Raw genomic sequence first — 18963 nt, forward strand, 5'->3', positions numbered from 1 at the left:
CAAAACCCAGAACACAAATGGCAGTCTGCTTAAGGCTGCAACCACATATAATCCTAATCTATGCAATTTTAAGGAATTCTAATTATGAAACTACAATCACGCACTAATAAACACATTTGGGGGGGCAGTCTGGGGTTTAATATCTTGACATTTTGACACATGAACACACTGCTGCAATAGTAATTCAGTGTCTCTATATTCTGTTGATTTGCCAGTTTTCTTGAGAAAACTATTTTAAATTAGGCTTTTATTGTCAGAACAATAACTGTTTTCACTAGGAAAAGTGGAGCATACTCGTTGTTGCTCGCTGACCTCTCCTACATGTAGAAAGAACATTTGCCTGTTCTGATTTATTGCACAAGTCATCATGCTAGCATGCAAATCACCTTCACTGTCTGTCATCTTGACACACGTACATCATTTATTATCCTGAAACACACATTAAGCATCATTATATACACGGATCAGACACCACTGAACAGCAGTCTGCCAGTTTCAGGACACTGGAGCCAGACGATACAAACACTGCTGTCCAGGTGGGTGTTTGCTGGTAACTTAACAATTTACAATTCAAATTTTATGATCTGTGATGTGACATTTTGATACCTAGAATATGAATCAATCTCATACATTTTCATTATTTTTTTAATTAAATACAAACACTGCTGTCCAGGTGGGTGTTTGCTGGTAACAACTTACAGTTTATATGGTCTGTGATGTGAAATTTTAATCCTCAGAGAACGAATCAATTACATATATTATTATTACATTTCAATTAATTATTTCATCACCACTGTGTATTGATGAAATGTTAAATTGTTGTACATAGGGCATTCTTGCTCTCCTTGAATGGGATTTCAAAAAATGTTAATTCGTCATCCATGTAATTTAACACTGAATACCCAGAATTTGGTACAAATATAAACATGTGTCACAGACTGGGTGGGTGTGAGGTAATTTTTTATCCCAGCAATTTTTTCCACTCATGAAGAAAAATGGACCCACTGCTCAGAGTGATATTAATTTATGTTCACCTGGTATCTGTTGGCTGACTACGCCACCTGCCCCTGATGTCAGTAGTCCTATCACTATGTATACCTCTTGGTTTCTCTGCATCTTTGCCAGATCCTTTTTTTTTTTCACCAGTGTCCCCCTTATGTTTCTTGTTCATTTGAGTAGGCTTTTAAGTTTTCATTACATTACAGAAGTACAACTATTGTTGTACTTCTGTAGTTATCCTGCAGATGTAGCAGCTTTTGTGGTTTTCTGCAATGAACCATCAGTGCTTACATCCACTTGTCTCCTTGTAAAAATAACTAAAAAGAAGAATAAAAGTTTATCGCAGTAGAAGTAAGAGATAAGAGACTATTCTAAACTGTTTCTATCTGTTGGAAAAGTCTCAAAAACGTTCAATGTTCTGTTACTGGAAAGAAAGAGGGGGTTTCAATAATGTCCCAGGGTTTCAAACTGCGGACTCCCAAACAACTAGTCTTGATCATGACCTGACAACCGTTGATGCTAGGAAACAGCACAAAGACTCTAAGCCACACCCCATGTAGAGTCACTGGTCCACTCACATAATCACAAAGACAAATCAACGTTCTTTTCTACTCATCTATTCATGCATTGCTCTTTTCCCTTTCTGGATTTGGCTCACAGTACTCTGCGGTCAGCTGGCCCTCCAGCATCTTCACCGTCCCTAGCTTTCGTTTCCTGGACCCAGCACCTTCTTCATCCACCTACCACAACCAATGCCCTCTACTCTGCAGTCTGTTCATCCGGCAGTGTTTTTACCCAGTCATCCGTCTATCTGTCCCTTCCTTCCTTGTTAGCCATTTGTCCAAGGTGCCACCAAAGGAATACCCCCTCCTCCACCCTTCTCTGTTCCTCACCATAGATTGTATATAAAAGATGGATGGAGCCTCCGTGACGTCACCCGTAAGTTTCTGAAGAGCTGAAATGAAGCTCATTGGGTGGTTCCCACTGTCACCATCTTGGCAGTGTCAGGCGCATCGTCATTCCCAGAAAATCCAAAAATGGGCAAAGAGGTGGAGCTGAGAGGGAGACTGTGAAGGTGGGTATGGATGATTGACAACCACCAAACTCTGAGCTGCTTGTTGCTAAGAGCTAACCGAGCTAACCCGGAGCTAACGGTAGCTAATCAGATAATGGAGGTAGGCGGGCTAAAGCTCAGGTGTGCTGTTAGCTGGCTAAAAACTGCGGTTGTGCTGCACTCTCACTTCTTGCTACGCATATTGGATACCTGTCAATCAAAAGGACATGCCCCTAATTATGCCAAATTTCAGGATTAAATAACATCCCCCTCACAGTTGTCGTGAAGTTAAACAACCTATTAATCCTGAAATGTTTTTTTTTTTTTTTTTGTACCAGGCTTTAAACATGTTTATTTCTGTTGTGAAGTTGGTCCTTTTAACATGGAGTCTATGGGGATTTGCTCTGTTTTGGAGCCAGTCCCTAGTGGATGAGGGGTGCACTGCAATTTTTTGCACTTCCGCATAGTCTTCACATTTTACCACAGGAGGTTGCCGCTTTGTCCTCACCCATTGCCATCCATTTCCACTCCACTGTCTTCTGTTTCCTACTGTCATATCTGTCTTTTATGGGTCCTGCCGGCCAGTACTTCAGAATGGAAGGGCTGAGCATCACCTGCTGTCAGTTAGCATTTCATAAAACTTAAGATATGTTCAGATGCAGAATTGAAGACATATTACCGCCTACAGACATTTTACATATTACAATGTTACAATTGTATTAACATCTTCCAGTTGGGTCCTTAGGCAAGACCCTTAACACTACTGCCTAAAGACTTCATCATGAGTGCAATTGAACAGAGAGACATATGGGCTCAGATCTCACCTGGTCAAACAAGGTGCTGCATCAGGTATTCTGACAAGAAATGGGCTGTTGGAATGCTACTGCTCTAGTAACACTAGTGAGCGGGGTTACATGAAGAGAATGTCAGATATATGGATACTTTAAAACTTACAGTCTACACTGACATCGAAACAACTTGTAGCTCAGTTTTCCAACATCCGCAAATGGCAACTGCTATCACAGCCAGAGATTAAAGAGATACAACATGCTAATACTACCGCAAGGGCGAGCCAAGACGAAAAGTCAGAAGGGGGAGTCAACATCAACTCCCCCGAGAGATTGGGTACCAAGCTCCAATGAAGACTGAGATGAATGAAAGAGGAAATGATGTGAGGGATACGATCATAGCTAAGATGAGAGCCTGTCAAGCCTGTCAACGAGGGAAGTACCACCAGAAAGTCATCTAGCTGATGTGAATGCAGCCCTAAGAAAAATCCCTACTGCGACTATCACTGAAACCAATGAGTTGATAATACAGTACAGCAAGAGAGATCCCGGAGATGCTTGACCAACATAACTTTAATTTGACGGGCAAGAAAGAGGCACCATTGAGGAGGAGCTTGGAAGCCAAAATCAAGGCAAGTTAGTCAACTGTCAGAACTCCAGGAGGATACAACCACAAAAAAAGAAGCGTACCCAAGAGGTACAGTCAGATGCCCATATCTGAGGCTCTGGAAACAGCCAAAGACTCCAAGCATTGTCTGCATGACTGATGAGATACACAAGAGAAATATAGGCCAGGAACATAAAAAAAACAAAACAAAACAAACAACAACAAACAAAACAAAACAAACAAAGGAATATGAATATGAATATACAAGAGAAAAGTATAGCGAGTTTGTTGTTTGAGGTCATGAGGTGGTCTTTGGTAACTTTTCCAATTGCTGTTTCTATACTGTGGCAGATGAGAACATAGGATACGTTCATACTGCAGGCTGAAGTGACCCAAATCCGATTTTTTTTCCCCTATGCGACCTGTGTCTGATCTTTTCATGACAGTCTGAACGACACAGATCCGATTTTTTCAAATGCGACCCAGGCCACTTGGATATGTGGTCCTAAATCCGACATGAATCTGATCTTTTGCCATGTGACTTCAGTCTGAACCACCAGGTCGCATTAATCCGACCTACACATCATGTGACAGTGTTTCAGAGAGGCGCTCACAAATGTACTTAAAGGTTCTGCTCGTCATACGAAAATTATTTATAAACTCTTATCTGTAAAGCTGGTTACATCACTCTCCCACCACTCCTGGCTGTGACTCCTTACCCACACATTTCTGTGTACAGACGTTGCTTCTGCTCTACAAAAGGCCATGGCCAAAAATCTGGCTCTCCTCTTCCGCAATCTCCTTCTTAAAATGATGCCATCAAATATGTGCTGGCTACGGTTGGATAATAAATTAGAAATTGCAAGATAAGCTCCGCTGTTACCGTTCATGTTAATTTCCGCAAACACGAGGACGTTACACGCATGCTCACTGTCAGGTTGTCATGTCTTCAAAGCATGCGGGACACTTTTGGTGCACATAGGGTTCATACAGGAGATCACATACAAGTCACATTTAACTGGAAATGTAAACGGACTCTCAAAAAAGTCGGATTCCACAAAAAAATCCGAATTGAGCATTATGCCCTGCAGTGTGAACCTAGCCATAGTTGAGGTGCACTAAGTGCTAATGTTACCATGGTAACTACGCTGTAAAATGAAGGGATTAAAACTTAATCAAAATGCAACTCTGACTTAGGTTTTACTCCTGCTCAATATCAGTTTATAATGAGCCTTACATGTTGAACCTGCTTCACAGCAAAAGTTGTAGGTCTTCACCTGACTTTGAAAGTTGTAATATTTTTTCAGATATTCAGAGATTCTCTTCTCTTCTCTTCTCTTCTCTTCTCTTCTCTTCTCTTCTCTTCTCTTCAGGTCTTCATCTATCCACCATACCATCACAATGTCAGTTGACTACTCCTTTCCCTTCAACTCCTCTCTGGATTCGGTACACGCTCTCTGTTTCAAATCCACACTTGGTGATTCAATCATCTACAGCCTTTCTGCTACCAGACTCGTCCTCCTGACCCCCATTTCCATCTTTGTCCTCCACCTGGGCATCCAACAGTGGCGGCAGCATCATTCCTTTAAAACAGCGAGCCACTCCGACGTCTTCACCTACAACCTGACTGTCATGGAGCTGATATGGAGTTTGGGGAATGTTTTATCCTTTTTGGGTTTTTTTTTAGGTTTTGCTAATTTAATTTCAGTGGTGTATTATCTTTATGGCACCATTTTTTATGCAGAGGCCAGCTCTCATATCCTAACCTGTGTGGATCGTTACCTAGCTGTTGTTCATCCAGTAACATATCATAAACTACGAAATACCCATGGAGTCACCATCAGAAACATCAGCATATTTTGTGTTTGGTTGATGTTGCCATTGACCTGTGTTTCACATTTGCATGCCCATACTTTATCCATGATCATGTTCTTTACTTATTTGGTCGCCTCAGTGGTTGTTGTCTCTTTCTGCAGCCTTTCTGTTCTCTATGTGCTCTTTCGTCCAGGCCCGGGGGCAGGAGGCAGGAACAGGAGCCATATTGACCAATCTAAACAAAGGGCATTTTTTACTGTGATGGCCATAATGGGAGTCCTGTGCTTGTTTTTCTTGGGGTCCCTTGTTTCTTCTACACTGATGGTGTCACAAGTGTTGTGCTATGGTGTTTCCTATGCAGTTCTTTCTTCTATGATGTGGCTTACTCTGCCCAGCAGTTTGGTTTTACCACTGCTTTATCTGCACAAGACAGGAAAACTACCATGTGGACACCAGGGTGGTAGTTCAAAAGAACAACTGGAAAATTCAGTTTAAAAAAAATTACAAACTCTATATCTGGTTTAAGTTTGCTTCAAATGATTTGTTTTTTCTGCTACTTGTATCTGGAACAAACTACTAGAATATCTAAAGTGTAACCCAAATCTTAGTTTTTTAAATCTGGCTTTAAATCTCTTATTTTCCACAACTTTAAAAGATGATCAGCAGTTATCCTATTCTTTTCTTTTTGATTGAATTTTTGCACATATTTGGTATAATGGTGATGGTGAGGATAATGACAACAATGACATGATGTATTTCATGTTAACAACTGTTTGTATCATATTTAACTCATTGTATGTGTTCACTTCTGTACTACACATTGGGCTTCGTTGTGTATGAAATGTGCTATATAAATAATATTTCCTTGTTATGGAAACCTTTTCTGATGAGGATTCTGCCAATAGTGGATGGATCAACTGAAGGTCCAGATGCATCTCTCAGGTCCTGTGCCAGGTCTATGCATGTATTTTACTTTATCAAAATTATAGATAATAATTATAAGGACCTTTGGAACTGCACAGTGGTGTGGGGGTTAGCATCACAGCTTCACAGCATGGTCAATCTTTTGAACTTCGCTTGAAGAGGGGTTGGAAAAGTAGCCTTTCTATGTGGAGTTGGCATGTTCTCTGCATGTGTAGGTTCTGTCCGGGTACTCTGGCTTCCTCCCACCATCCAAAAAACATACAAGCTAAGTTAATTGGTTACTCTCTAGGAGTGAGTGAGAGCATTTGTTTGTTTCTGTGATGGACTGGTGACCTGTCCACGTGTACCTGCCTCTCACCTGCTAATTGATGGGATAGACACCAGCTTTCACATAACATTGAATTGAAATAAGCAGTATAGAAAATAAATTAATAAATGACTGTAGTTTACTAACAAATAGATAGTATATAATACATATTAAATATAAGGAAATAAGGGCATGACTAATGACATCATCGTCCTGTATTATGTTTGTCTCACAATTTAACTTTGATTAAAATATAATAATAATATATTGTGAAGGATTTAGCAAACTGGACCGTAAACAGTATCAGGACAGAGGATTGGATTGAAAACAGGTTTATTGAATAATAGTGAGTGGCTTCCAGGAAAACCGGGTCCGGTCTCGTAGCCCGCTAGCCTGCGAGAATAGGAGAGTCAAGGTGAGAACAGGTGACAAAATGGGGATTTATAATTACAGATGATTATGTACCGGCGGGAGAAATTGGAGCGAGCCGGCAGAATTCCTGTACTGCAATAACAGTGAGAAGATCCGCTGCGTCTGTCGGGGCTGCTGACACAGGATGGGTTAGCAAGGGAAGATAATGGTTAAACTGAGACTTTGAGTTGGGTATATGTTCAAAGAAGGGGAGGGGGTCCGGATGGTTCCTCCAGCGGAAGGGAGAGAGAAACAGGTTGCGTTAATCCAAGATCCAAATCCACATCCAAATCCAAAATCCAAATCCAAATCCAAATCCAAATCCAAATCCAAACAGACAGTCCAAGGGTCAGATTATCAGCTGGGTCAAATAACAGAAAGATCAGAATTACCAGACAGGGGACAGGCAAAAATCCGGATATCCAGGTCAGAAACGGGTCGGAGATCAAAAACAGACAGGCAGGCAGAAATCAGGGCTGGAAACTTGCAGGGAGTTAACCAAGACGATCTGGCAAAGGAGTGGTGTTGTGCACTGGTATATAAAGCACGCAGCGCAGGTGGAGCGCATCAATAATCAGGAGCGCACTGGAGGAAGGATGCCTTCAGGGACAGCTGGGAGATTCCGACTATAGGCAACCACCGTGACAATATATATTACTTACTTCTCGCTCAGATTATTAAGTTTGTTTTAGTTCATGAGCTATTAATTTTGTTGATTGCCAAGGAGTTTCTTTCTGTCACTGTTCTTCTAACAGAAGGTTTGTAACAAAGTTCAACATGACCAAGCTTTCATTAAGTTAACTGGCTTCATAAAACCTAAATTCTGATTACCCACACATGTTAAATTGTTGTACATTGGACATTCTTGCTCTCCTCTTTATGGGATTTCCAAAATCATTAATTCATCATCCATGTAATTCAACAGCGAGTAACTGTAATTTGGTACAAATATAAACATGTATCACAGACTATGTGTGTGTGAGGTAATTTTCCTGAAAGAAAGTGAAGCAGATGAGGACTAAGTGCTGATGTTACCATGGAAACTATAAAATAAAGGGATGAAAATTCAGCTGTGACTTCAGTGTTACTTCTTTTTAATATTAGTTTATAATGACCTTTATTTGTTGAACCTGCTTCACAGCAAAGGTTGTAGGTCTTCACCTGACATCTTCTCTTCTCCTCAGGTCTTCATCTACCCACCATACCATCACAATGTCAGTTAACTACTCCTCTCCCTTTAACTCCTCCCTGAATTCAGTACACGCTCTCTGTTTCAAATCCACAATTAGTCATTCAATCCTCAGCAGTCTTTCTGCCACCAGACTCATCCTTCTGATCCCCATTTCCATCTTTGTCCTCCACCTAGGCATCAAAACAGTGGCGGCAGCATCATTCCTTTAAAACAGCGAGCCACTCTGACATCTTCATCTACAACCTGGCTGTCATAGAGCTGATATGGAGTTTGGGGAAAATTTTTATCATTTTTGAGGGGTTTTCTCTATCTTTGCTAATTTAATTACAGTGCTGTATTTCTTTACGCCATAATTGTTTTTGCAGAGTCCGGCTTTCACATCCTAACCTGGTGTAGAGATCGCTACCTATCCGTTGTTCACCCAGTAAAGTATCGTAAACTACAAAATGCCCGTGGAGTCCACCGGTCAGAAACATCAGCATAGTTTGTGTTTGGCTGACCGTTGTTACTATGACCTGTATTTCATATATGTATTCTCTTCTTTTATCCATTATCATGTTGTTCAGGTTTTTGGTTTGTCTCTGTGGTTGTTGTCTCTTTCCCTTGCTTGCAGCCTTTCTGTTCTCTATGTGCTCTTCCATCCAGGCCCAGGGCAGCGAGGCGGGAACAGGGGGGCCATATTGCCAATCAAAACAAAAGGGCGTTCTTTAGTGTCATTGCCATAAAGGGGGGTCCTGTGCTTGTTTTTCTTGGGGGTTTCTTGTTTCTGTTACACAAGTGTTTTGCCCAGGTGTCACTTATGTGGTGCTATTCTTCTCTGATGTGGATTACTCTGCCCAGCAGTTTGGTTTTACCACTGCTTTATCTGCACAAGACGGGAAAAACTGCCATTGTTTGTTCTAGTTACTAAAGTTTTAGTATTATTATTGATTTATTCCTCTTAAATGTTGAATTACTTTTGCTCGGTTTTCCAGTCATGTGTACCCAGATTATGCAGCTTAATTTGCAAAGTCTTTCTTTAGTTTATTTCGGTTAGTGGTATTCCTGCCCTTCACCTGGCTTCTGCTCCTAATTTCTTCTCACCTGCTGCTCATTTTTCATTAGTCTGTCAGTTTATTCTGCCCAGTTTCATTGTGGCATTCCCTTCAAAAAGTTCATGTTTCGTTCATGTCATTTTGTGATGTTGCAGACTTTATTAGCTATACTGTTTGCCGAGACTTTAGTTCAAGTAATTAGTTAGTTGAATAAAGTACATTTTTGAGCAGCTACTTGCCTCCTGCCTATCATTCCTATATTTTAAAAAACGGGTTGCTGTTTTTTTTCTACTTTTAATTCCATCATGTCTTTTGCCTTAAAAGCTAAAATATCAGGTTGATCTAATACTTTAATCCAAGTCTAATGTAGCTTTCTGTTAATTTAACCATTTAATGTCATATGCATTATATTTTATACTTGCCGTTTTTGAGACCTTTTCCATCACTTATGATAAAACCCTGTTGTACACAATCTGATATCCCCTGGTAGTTACAATAATACTACAATAATGAACTACAATAAATTGACTTATTACATGATAATAAATAGTAATATACAAAAAAAAAATTGTTATTTATTTTTTTTTATTGTTTTTACATTTTTAAATGGCCAAATAAACAAGGTTTCTTTCCTGTCATTGTGGTGCTACAAGGATACATTATGTGGATGCTAAAGTTCTTTTGCTGGCGTATGTACAACATGATTTGTCTGTTTAAATTTCCCATAAAAACAAACAAAACATTCCCTGATAGTATGTTTTGCAAAATGCAAAAAAACCCCACCGGTGCAGTTTTCAGATGTTCCTCCTCATATTCAAATGCAGACTGAAAACACACCCATCTTCTAAAACAAACAGGTTTAACACATGTTTAGATAAGATATAAATTGGCCAGCACAGCATAGCCAGTCTATGGTGAGTATTGCTAAAACTTTTGTTTTTCATTAAAATTCAGTATATAAATACACATTATCAGTTTATATGTAAAAACGAAATGCAGCGCAGGGAAAAAAGGAAGATGCGGCGCACAAAAACTTTGAGATTTATAAAAGTGTGTGTATGCACGTCCCACGCCTGTTTCTGTTTATAAACTAGAATCAGCTCTAAATTTGGCTCAGTAAGGGAACGTCTGCTAAACGACAGTAATGATGCCAGTTATGTAGTCTTTTTGTTTTAATGTATAAAATAACATTGCCAGTTTATTTAGTGTTAAATAATATTTCTTCATAGTTCCTGGGTGTTCCAGCTGGGTTGGCGGTGCTGCTGCTGTGATTGGAGAAGGTGAGGCTAGAGACTAGAGATACAGCAGCTGTGTCCTCTGAGGAAGTCCTGGAGGTGCAGAGGGACACGATCACTGCTATTCACAATGTGGCCAAGGAGTTGTGGGAAATATAGACTGTCTTGATGGAAATTCAGACAACAATTACAAAAGGATTGTGTAAAATAAATAAATAAAAGGAAATCCATCTCTTGTGTGTTTCATAGCATCACTTCTAGACCTCCAGCCTCCAGTCTGCGTCCCACTCTACTGGCTCTTTGAATGAATGACCAAAGCTTGCTTCTCACATTTTCTCTTTACTGACTAGTAAATGTTGGCAGCAGACTCTTCACCTCATCATTCCTTGATTTTATTCTGTATCATTGGTGTCGGCAGTTTCCCGTTTTCCAGATTTTGTGTACATGCCATGGTCAGAGTTTCCGTGGAGATAAGAACATTTTCCCGCCAAGTTTGGTTTTTATAAATTCCAAAAGATGACTATATTTGCTGTACCCCGGTTTTGTACCTACGCCAACTTTTTAAATGAGGCCCCCGGAGAGTACAATTGTAGGATTTGAAGATAAAATATCACATGTTCATCAATGTCTGTAATTAAGAAATGAAAGAAAAGAGGCAGAATATTGTAACAGAGACTCTGAACTGACCATAAACATAACTGACCATCGTTTTGAAAGTTGCGGACGTGACAAGTTGTACGATGAAGAATTTCCTGTTTCATCAAGGATGGTTTGGTGTATCCTTTGCTGAAAGACTTAATAAAGGAAGATTCTTTTTTGGCTGTTTCATTGAGTTTATGAAAAAAGAAAGGATTTAATCTTTTAGTTTAACAAAGAAAACAATGCGATTAGCCCATCCTTATCCCAGAGCCAGAAGCTTACCATTTTCCACAAATATCTACATCCCTTGGAAGATAGTCTCTCTATCTTGTTTTAAAACCTAAAAATGGAAATAAAAATGCGGTTCTTCAAAATAACAAATATCCTATAGTGGGTTCTTCATTAAAAAAAATATTAAGTTGTCTTTTTGAAAATTCTCAAAACTTTTCCAGCTCTAAAGGAGTTTTATTTAGCTGGCTGAGGGAAAAATGGCTCTTTGGATTGGAAAGGCTGTGGACCCCTGCACTAAACACATAAACAGGTTTAGCAGCAGTTTTCTCTTTAACCAGCAACAGTTAAAATATTTCTTCATATATATTTATATCAAAATCAAATATTTATAACAAAGATGGGTGAAATGTTCAGGATTTACTAACTAAAAGGTAAAAAGTCAGCAGGATGAATTTAAAGCTGTGAAGCTGCTTCCTTCTAAACACAGAAAGAACAATATGTGATGAATATCAGCATCAGGTGAACAGACAGAAAGCAGGATGAGAATCTCACAGCTTCTAGATGGTGAGGAGAGAGAAATATTCTATATATGCACAATAACTTCCATCCATGTACCTTTAGTGCTTCATTCATCCAGATTTCTGGCCTATAATTTCTCTAAGCTTTCATTCTCTAAGCTTGTTTCTGGATGTAGCGTCAGTTGTGTAAATGCAACTATAAACGTGTGGTATCCACAGAAAGTCCAGAATATTCAGTTACGAATGATTAACCGAAACACAGTTAAGACAACAATAATTAAAAGACCAGGTACACAAAGTCCGAAAAATATGTGAACACAGATGGGTCTCCACATGAACATGGACAAACAACTCCTTCTACTGAAAGCTCACATCTCACAGATCCACAGCTGGAAGTTCATTTTACTATGACCAAGATTCACCGAACCAGAGGTAGAAGAAGACCCGATTATGCTTCACGTTTGTAAAAGTCAGAAAGCATGTCTTACCTTTGTTGTTTTGCCCAAATTAAAGCCGCATTTATTTAAAAAATAAATAAATAAATAAATAAAGGTTTCTCATTGTCTTTTGGTAGCAGTTTTCTGTCCAAAAATCACGATGTTCTGCCCATCTGCATGGGTTTTGACAGACAAAGAGAAACATTGGTTCTTCTTTTTTAAGTTCCAGACAGAAAACATTTCTTCATTTTAATAAACCCGCTCTCTCCTGATTACATCAGACGCACCGCTGCAGCAGGGAAGTGAGACATGGACTGCATGTTTCTGTGATCAAAGCCAGCGGCCAGCCAAAAAAAAAAAACTTAACGCGTGATTAAAAATTAACTGTGTTAATTAATCATCGCGTTAACACTCGATTAATGCATTAATTTACCCAGCTCTTTATATTTATATATGTATATATATATATATATATATATATGTATGTATGTATAATAAGTTCTGTGTGACCAAGCTTTTATTAAGTTTTACTAACTTAGCAAACCTAAATTCTGTTTCCCTAATTAGTCCATTCACTTGGACTGGTCTTGGACTGGTCTGAGAGGTTAAATCAACATCCTCATTGGGTCGGTGGGAAAACACTGCTGTTTTTCTTTCTGAAACCTATTTATAAATATTTTGGCAATAAATGTACTCTTGTATGTCTGACTGAATGGCTAATACAGTTTTCTGTTGTGTGATAAAGACATATTCATTGCTTTAATAACTTTATAGACATTAGGGTTTTTTTTTTTTTATTTTTAAATCATTTTACAAGACCTGGCACCATGAGCAGGCCCTATTAGGCAAGGCCCACCCATTCACAAGTCCAACCTCCAATCCAGCCTTTTCATTTTAATTTATACTTTTCAATATCATTTTTTTTATAATTATTTAACATTTATTTTTATAGTGGTAGTAAATTATCAAAAGTAGAATCAGTTCCCATATGTGCTTTTTAGCATTGAAAAAAACTTCTCGAGATATTTGCAGGTTGTGTGTTTGTGGTTGTATATTTGCGTGTAATTACCAAATCCCGTGATAACTTAAAGAAGTTAATGTGTTATTTAAGTTACTGCAATATTTGGTGCGAAGTCATTAACTAGCTTCAGTGAAGTAGTAGCAGACTGATACCTTTGGACAACGGACATATGAAAGTGGTCCAATGAGAACGCGAAGAAAGGAACATATGTCAGGTGTCACACAGCAAGTTTGGATGATTTCGGCAATGTGAGGAGACCTAGCAAGATAGCAACCATAGCAGCTGCCAGTGCACGTGTCCCATCTTCTCCTCTTCCTCTGGAGGCATCATCTGCAGCTGGATTAAACTCAGTCCGACTCACAATCACATGTTCATTATTATCTGTTTTTTTGTCTGCTGCAGATGTTTTCTGATGTTTTACTAAGTTGAAGTTGAACAAAATGAATCCAGGATCAGTTTGGTTGCGCTCTAGTTGTCTTTCTCTAAAATAAACTTCTGTAAACTTGTGCAGGTCAGTAGCTTACTGAGTGTTCCACCACGGTTCCTCTTTCGCAGGAGCGGCCTGAGCACGATGGAAACATCTGCAGAACAATATTTTTTTTTTTTGTGACAAAGTGGACTACAGTCATTGTTGCTCCCTGACCTCTCCGGCATGTAACAAGAACATTTGCCTGTTCTGATGTATCGCACATGTCCTGGTGCAAGCATGCAAATCACCTTCATTGTTGGTCATCCTGAGACACGTACATCATTAATCATGCTGAAACACACATTAAGCATCATTATATGCGTGGATCAGACACCACTGAACAGCAGTCCGTCAGTTTCAGGACGCTAGAGCCGGACGATACAAGCAAGGCTGTCCAGGTGGGTGATTGCTGGTAACTTAACAATTTAGAGTTCAAATTGCATGATCTGTGATGTGGAATTTTCATCCTCAAGAGGATGAATCAATCATATATTATTATTTTCAAATACATATTCTATCATTGTATATTAAAGACATGTTAAATTGCTGTCCTCTTTATGGGATTTCCATAATCATTATTCCATCATTCATGTCAGTCAATAGTAAGTAACCAGAATTTGGTACAAATATAAACAAGTGTCACAGACTAGGTGAGTGAGGTAATTTTTAAAAACATGCAGAGTATGAGGAATAAGGAGTGATCAGTGATGACGAGTAGTGAGTGAGATCATGCAAATGTGACCACGTCTCCACAGAGGCTAGAGGCAGAGAAGCCTGCCAAGTGACCAGGGCGATCGGCAGCAATCCCAGAGCCCGAACACAATCCACCCCATCACAAAGACTACCCTGGCCCCACCCCAAGGGTGGCAGAGGAGAGCCCCAGTCCAAGTCCTCCACAGTGACAGGGCACAGGCACTGGCGGGCCAAGATCGGCAGCAACGACCCTGCCAGGCACTGGCCATCCAGGGCTGCCAGAGCGAAGGGCCCCGAGCCCCAAGAGCCCAGAGGCAACCCCTGTCTTCAAGGCAGAAGCCCCACACCATGCCCAGGAGAACCAGCCCCCCCAGACAACCACCCAGTAGTTTATAATAAACTTTATGCTGAACCTGGTTCACAGCAAAGGTTGTAGATCTTCACCTGACTTTTTTAAAGCTGTAACATTTTCGATTTCTTCCCTTTTCCACAGGTCTTCATTTATCCACCATACCATCACAATGTCAGTTAACTACTCCTCTCCCTTCAACTCCTCCATGGATCCGGTACACCCTCTCTGTTTCAAATCCACACTTAGTGATTCAATCCTCAATGCCCTTTCTGCCACCAGACTTGTCCTCCTGATCCCCATTTCCATCTTTGTCCTCCACCTGGGCATCCAACAGTGGTGGCAGCATCATTCCTTTAAAACAACGAGCCACTCTGACGTCTTCACCTACAACCTGGCTGTCATGGAGCTGATATGGGGTTTGGGGGCAGTTTTATACTTTTCAGGGGTTTTCTCAGGTGTTGCTAATTTAATTTCAATGGTATATGTTCTTTACTCCATCATTTTTTATGCAGAGACCAGCTTTCACATGCTAACCTGTGTGGATCGCTACCTAGCTGTTGTTCATCCAGTAACGTATCATAAACTACGAAATACCCATGGAGTTACAATCAGAAACATCAGCATAGTTTGTGTTTGGTTTGTGTCATTGCCAATGAGCTGTATTTTAAACTTTTATGTCCCTACTTTAGCCGTTATCATGTTCTTTACTTTTTTGGTTGCTTCTGTGGTTGTTGTCTCTTTCTGCAGCCTTTCTGTTCTCTATGTGCTCCTTCGTCCAGGCCCGGGGGCAGGAGGCAGGAACAGGAGCCGTATTGACCAATCAAAACAAAGGGCGTTTTTTACTGTTATGGCCATAATGGGGGTCCTGTGCTTTTTTTTCTTGGGGTTCCTTGTTTCTTCTTCATTGATGGTATCACACTTGTTGTGCCTAGGTGTCTCCTATGTGGTTCATTCTTCTACGATGTGGTTTAGTCTACCTTGCAGTTTGGTTTTACCACTCCTTTATCTGCATAAGACAGGAAAACTACCATGTGGACACCAGAATGATAGGTAAAGAGAACGACTCGAGATTTGAGTTTAGAAAAATTTTAAAAGATCTATGTGATTGGTTGACACCTTATGAAGTAACAAGACTTCTAAGATCAATTTTACAAAACATGTATCTGGGTTTTCTTTTTTTCCATCCTAAGAGTTCTGTTACATTTATACATTTATACTAAACATTTATTATTTCTGCTCCTTATATCTGGAAGAAACTACTAGAACATCTAAAGTCTATCCCAAACCTTAGTTATTTAAATTTAGCTTCAAAACTCTTATTTACCACAACTTTAAATGACGGTCAGGAGCTTTTCTATTTTTTTTTTCTTCTTTTCTTTTGAATTTTATTTTGTGCATATGTGCATTAACAATGATGGTGAGGATAATGACAATGATGACGACAATGATGACAATAATGGTGATGATGATGATGTATTTCCTGTTGACAACAGTTTGTAGCATATTTAACTCACTGGATGTTTGTTCACTTCTCTGTTTTTCTATGTACAACATATTGGATTTCCTTGTGTATGAAATGTGCTATTCAAATAATATTTCCTTGTCAGGAGACCTTTTCTGAAAAGGATTCTGCCAGAGTGGATGGATCAACTGAAGGTGCAGATGCATCTCTCAGGTCCTGTGTCATGTCTGTGCATTTATTGTACCTTATTAAAATTATAGATAATAATTATAAGAACTGCACAGTGTGGTGGTTAGCATCGCAGCCTCACATCATGGTCAACTTTTTGATCCTGAATTGGAATAAGCAGTATAGAAACTTAATGAATAAATTACTATGATTTACTAACATAAAGATTGTATATAGTACATATAAAATATAAGGGAATGAGGGCATGACTTAAGACATTTTCATCGTCCTGTATTATGTTTATCTCACAATTTACCTTTGATTAAAATTTTACCTACTTCTCGCTATGATTATTTAGTTTGTTTTAGTTCATGAATTATTACTTTTGTTGATTACCAAGGAGCTTCTCTCTGTCACTGCTCTTCTAACAGAAAATTTATAACAAAGTTCAACATGACCAAGCTTTTCTTGAGTAAACTGGCCTCATAAAACCTAAATTCTGTTTTCCCTACACATGTTAGATTGTTGTACATCGGACATTATTGCTCTCCTCTTTATGGGATTTCCAAAATTGTTATTTCATCATCCATGTAATTCAACAGTGAGTAACTGTAATTTGGTACAAATATAAACATGTTTCACAGACTGGGTCATCCTTGTGCTCCTTGTTAATTTTAGTTGTCTTCTAAGTTTATGTTTCTCGCCTTTACCAGTATTGTTTTGCTTCTGTAGTTATCCTGCCTACGCAGCACCTTTTGTGGTTTTCTACAATGAACCATCAATTCTTACATCTACTTATCTCCTGGTTAAAATAACTAAAAAGAACAATAAAGGTTTAATGCACTAAAGACTGTGTCTAAACTTCTTATGACTTGCTGTCTGGACAGTCTCAAAAACTTTCAATGTTCCCTGTCCGCGGCATCCCTCTCCACACCTTCAGTATAGGAAAGAGCTCTGTTACTGCTGCCCTTTGCACTTTGTGTAAATGTGTAGGAGTATGTGAATGAATGCAAGTGAGTGTGGGTGTGTGTATGTATGTGCACTGTGTGCATGTAGCTCTCAGAGTGTATGGATACACTGTTTCATTACATTATTGTACTTACTGTATCTGTCTTATCTACTGTGTTTTAACAGTTACACATAACACCAATTGCTACTGGTGAAGCATTTTGTCTCACTGTGTACTATGTATATGGCTGAAAGGATAATAAAGACTACTTGACTTGACTTTACTTGTTTAATTACTGGAAAGGATAAGGGGATTTCAATAATGTCCCAGGCTTTCATGCTGTTGACTCCCAAACAACTAGTCCCGATTGTGGCCTGACCACTGTTGCTGCCGGGAAAGAGCAGAAAGACTCTAAGACACACCCCATGTAGAGTCATTGGCCCACTCACAAAATCAAAGACATTACTGAAAGAAAAATCAACATTCCTTTCTACTCATCTATCTATCTATCATCTAAACGTTCATACATTGCTCTTTTCCTTACTGAGTTTGACTTGCGACACACTTTGAGGTCAGCTGGCCCAGAGTTAATTTTGCTTTCCCAAGGACAAAGCCTACATGATGTTTCTTGTCAGCACCAGTTACCTTAAGGTAGGCAACTGCTGCAATAGCTCTGGTGGACGCATCTGAAAAACATGTAGCTCTTTTGTAGTTGCTGTGGAAATAGTGGCAGCAACATAAGGTCTTGGTATTTCTAGATGTTTCATATCATTAAGAAAATTCCCCCATGCATTCCACTCAGCTTCCCACTCTCTGGGTAGGGGAATATCCCATTCCAAGGCATCATTAGAAAGCTCTCTCAGCAGCATTTTCCCTTGAATTGTCACTGATGTAACAAATCCCAAGGGATCAAAAAGTCCATTGATTGTGGACAACACACCTCTCCTCATGAAGGGCTTAATTGTGTCGGAGACCTGAAAGATGAAAGCGTCTTTCTTTAGGTACCATCTAACACCAAGGCTTCACTGAAGTGGTGTTGCATCAGAATCCAAATTTACTTAGTTGAGACCCTTGGCAAGGTCATCTGGAGGAAATGCACCAAGAATCTCAGAGCTGTTGGATGCGACCTTGTGCAGGTTAAGGTTGGACATGACAAGAATTTTCTGTGCTATAGTTACAGCAGAACAATGGCCTCATTTGCTGTAGGTTTTTATAGCAGTCCATCATCAACATAATTTCTTGATTAAGTATTGTATGTCTGATCCATATTCCTCATGAGTTGCAGCACGCTGCAGACCATATATGGCGCCTGATGGAGAGGGGCTATTGCCGAATACATTAACTTTCATACGATAGGACAGAAACAGCAGTATCATTGTCCTTATGCCAGAGGAAGCGCAGGAAGTCTCAATGGTTCTCTCTCACAACAAAACTGTGAAACATTTGTTCTGTTTCTGCAATGACTTCAACAACTTCTCGTCTGAACCTCAGCAGAACTCCTAACAAGCTGTTATTGAGGTCAGGTTCTGAGAGGAGGGTGTCATTGAGAAAGACACCTTGGTAATTAGTACTTAAGTTGAAAACCACTCCAATCTGACCTGGTCCTTGGTTGTACTAAAGATTGTGCTAACGAGAGTGCACACATTGGTTGAAAGCAT

Source organism: Melanotaenia boesemani, chromosome 5 (assembly GCF_017639745.1).
Source record: "Melanotaenia boesemani isolate fMelBoe1 chromosome 5, fMelBoe1.pri, whole genome shotgun sequence".
Taxonomy (NCBI): domain Eukaryota; kingdom Metazoa; phylum Chordata; class Actinopteri; order Atheriniformes; family Melanotaeniidae; genus Melanotaenia; species Melanotaenia boesemani.